Raw genomic sequence first — 3,854 nt, 5'->3', positions numbered from 1 at the left:
ACTCCTATTTTGATTCTTGTTTTTGACCTTCTCCCACTCCGAATTAGCCAAAGTGTCTTTAACAAAAGTTGTTTGAAATTAAAAGTTTTACAACTCTTATTTGGGCAAAAATTTAAGTTTTTGCATACAAAATCTCAAGTTTTATTCTAAACTCCAAAAAGAGCTTCTTAGGGTCAAAATGGACATTTCACCTCTTTTGCTTAGTGACTAACCACCTGTTTAGGTTTAACTACACTTAATTAAGGTAGAGTTGTTACAGTGATGCGGTCCATGCGTCCCCAATCTGGAGAGGCCAGAGCGATTACGTCGCAAAGGACATGGTCCTGCAGGGAGTACTTGCGGACGGTGAGGAGGAATTGCTCGTGCCACTGTGTGTATTTGTCGGAGGTGATGTCAAGGACGACTGGGATGAGAATCTGGATATTCTGCACAACAATAGCTTGGGCATGCAAATTTAAGATAGCAGCAGCTTTGTGCAGTAGCATGGCCTGGTAGGTGTCGTTGGGCGCCAGATCGGAGACAGCAGAGGTGTCTGCGACGTCGTCCTCCTTCTCAGAGTCGGGCAGGGTGCCCTTGCGCTCCTTGGCGGTGTGCGTCAAGGCATTGCAGAGGCGAGCATCAGCAGCATCATGCTCCTATGCAGCAGCGGCGGCCTCTTCCTCAGCCTTGACAGCGCGGGCGAGGGCGGCTGCGCGTGCCTCCTTGCAAGCCACGCGCTCGTCGACGGTGCGCTTGGCTGCCTTGGCCTCTGTGGCAACGCGTTGGGCGTTGGCAGAGGTCTCAGCGGCGATGGGCAGGGAGCCATCCATGGGATGCAGCGTCGTAGAGAGCAGCACCGGGGACGAATCGCTAGGTTGCGGAAGCAAGAATGGGAGAAACCCGGGCTCATGGTACCATGAAAGTGTTGATGCCTTTTTTCGGCCAAAACACGAATGCGCTAGTTTGTGCGTGAATCAGAAGATCACCTCATTGGGGCTTCTGCACCTGGCCGGTCAGACCGGTCCTCGCAGGGGTACCGCGGAAGCCTACATTCACCATCTCGGGAGGGACCCCATCGGAGATGGTGAGCCTAGGGTTGCTCTGAGATCGGTCAGGCTACTCAGAATATCCTCAAATGCCACCGGGATGCAAGAGTAAAGCAAAGGGGTTGGAAAATCTAGGGTTTGGAGATAAAAGTGTAAAAGATTCGTTTGTCGATTGGGTGATAGCCCTCAATCGGCCAGGGCCCTTTATATTTATAGGGTGGGAGGTCTTTTCCCGCAAGAAAGTCCTGTTTCAACTCCAATTCGGCCAGGACTCCTAGGTTCGTCTCGGATTCGGGGTGACCGATCTGACCGGTCGGGACCACCGGTCAAACTGGCAGGCGCGTGCCGGATTGGCTACAGAGACCCGGACCGGTCAGACCGCCTAGTGGAACCGGTCTGACCGGCCAGTCTCAGCCTGATCGGCTTGCTACCACTTTTGGGTGTCAACACATGCCCCCTTGTTTCTTGGTAAAGCTTGCATACTAAGAAATAAATTAGGCCTAAGGACGATGAATTTTCCCGGCCATTTGTCCTAAGGGCGATATTTCAAAATATCGACCATAATGCTTCAATTGTCTTGCCAAACACTCGGATGGTATCTTTTCAAGTACCTCCCATTTAGAGCTCTAGGTAGCTGAAATCCATTCAATGTTTCTACCATATAGGAGTTTCCAAGCACACTTGTAATCTTATATGGCCCTTCCCAACTTGGAGACCATTTCCCAAATTTGTTGATCTTGGCTCCTATAGTCAGAATTGTCTTCCACACCAGATCTCCTACCTCAAATATCTTGGCCTTAACCTTCTTGTTAGATGCTTTAGCCACTCAAATTTGATCCCTTTCATCCTAACTAAAGCTTCCATCCGCTTGTCGGTCACTTCATCAATATTATCCATCATTAAAGCATAATAGGTATCAAAATCAAGATTATTCTGCTTATCCAACCTATATGCACCCAAATTTACCTCAACGGGTAAAATGACTTCTTGACCATAGACAAGCTCAAAAGGAGTAACCTTGATGGCGCCATGTCTGGAAATACGATGAGCCCATAAAGCTTCAGATAATACCTCAAGCCATCTTTTAGAATTATCCTCTATGTTCTTCTTGATAAGCTTAATCAAAATCTTGTTACTTGACTCGGCTTAACCATTAGCTTGAGCATAGTAAGGAGATGAATTGAGCAACTTAATGCCATAAGATTCCGCAAACTCCTATACTTCTTTAGATATGAATGAGGTTCCTTGATCTGTGGTCAAAGTCTGCGGAATACCAAATCTGTGTATAATATGCTCCTTAATGAACCCAATCACCTCTCGATGTGTCATATTCTTAAGGGGAATTGCTTCATCCACTTGGTAAAGTAATCCATAGCCATAATCACAAAACAATGTTCCTTCGATAAAGAAGGATGAATCTTGCCAACAAAATCCAATACCCATCCTCTAAATGGCCACAGTTTAACAATTGAATGCATTAATGATGCAGGCACCAACTGAACGTCCCCGAACTTCTAACACTCTTTGCAACCTTTATAGTGACGAAAAAAAATCAGCTATCATATTTGGCCAATATAAGGAAGGTCACTTAAGAAGCCACTTCATCACACAAGCCGATTGATGCGTACCACAAACTCCTTCATGCACCTCTGCCATGGCTATTTTGGCCTGATCAAAACCCAAGAATTTTAAAAGCAACCCATCAATCGTCCGACGATACAGCTCACCATCCATAAAAGTGAACTTGAGTGCCGACCGTCGGACTTTTCTGTCAACTGAACACTTAAGGTTCTGTAAATAATCAATCAGAGGTGTTCTCCAGCCATCCACTTCGTCCTTAGCCAATTTGGAACAATCCATGGCTGAAGCGGGACTCTCACCAGCCAGATCGGTCAGACCGGCGGTCTGGGTGGTCAGACCGGTTGGACTAGTCAGACCGGTTTTGGAGGCCAGTTGGACCGGTACCTCCAGGATGTAACCCTCGGCCTCGTAAAGCGTTAGCTTTCTTTTGTGAAAATTTCATTTCTGAATACTATAGCCAGACACTTGTTGTGCTAGAGCATTATCCCTCGGATTCTCTTCCCTTGGTACATGATAAATAGTAAATTCATCCATGCAAGATATGATGTCTAGAAATTTATCAAGATAAGCATTTAGGAATCCATCCAAACATTGGCATACCTTGGATACTTGCTATACCACCAGTAAGGAATCTCCATAAGCTTCAGCATGTTTTACCCCCATCTCTTGCAAAATCTCCAAACCAAATAGCAAAGCCTCATATTTAGTTTGATTATTAGTACACTTGTGATCCAATCGGTTAAGAAACTCAAACACGACTCTGTTTGGTGAAATAAGCACCACACCAACACCACAACCATTTTTGCAAACCGATCCATCAAAGTACAATTTCCAAGGGGTAATAGTGATATAACCGACATTTAAATCAAGTTGCTCATCAATTCTATGCTCAACAATAAAATCGGCTACAATTTGACCCTTCATTGATTTCAACTGTTCACAAACTAGATCATATTCAATGAGAGCATAAGCCCATTTGCCGATTCTACCACTCAAAATAGATTTTTGCAACATGTATTTAATTATGTCAGTTTGACAAGCCACTATGCAAGTATTTGATAACAAATAATGCCTCAACTTGGTACAAGCATGATATAATGATAAGCACAACTTCTCAATAAAAGTGTACCTTGTTTTGGCATCCAATAGGCTTCTACTCACATAGGTAACAATATGCTCTTTCCCTTCAGTCTCTTGAGTCAAAGCAGCCCCAATAACACCTTCTTTGGCTGCCACATATAATTTAAA

This window comes from Setaria italica, chromosome VIII (genome assembly GCF_000263155.2).
Source record: "Setaria italica strain Yugu1 chromosome VIII, Setaria_italica_v2.0, whole genome shotgun sequence".
Taxonomy (NCBI): Eukaryota; Viridiplantae; Streptophyta; class Magnoliopsida; order Poales; family Poaceae; genus Setaria; species Setaria italica.
This window is presented reverse-complemented; position numbering follows the sequence as displayed.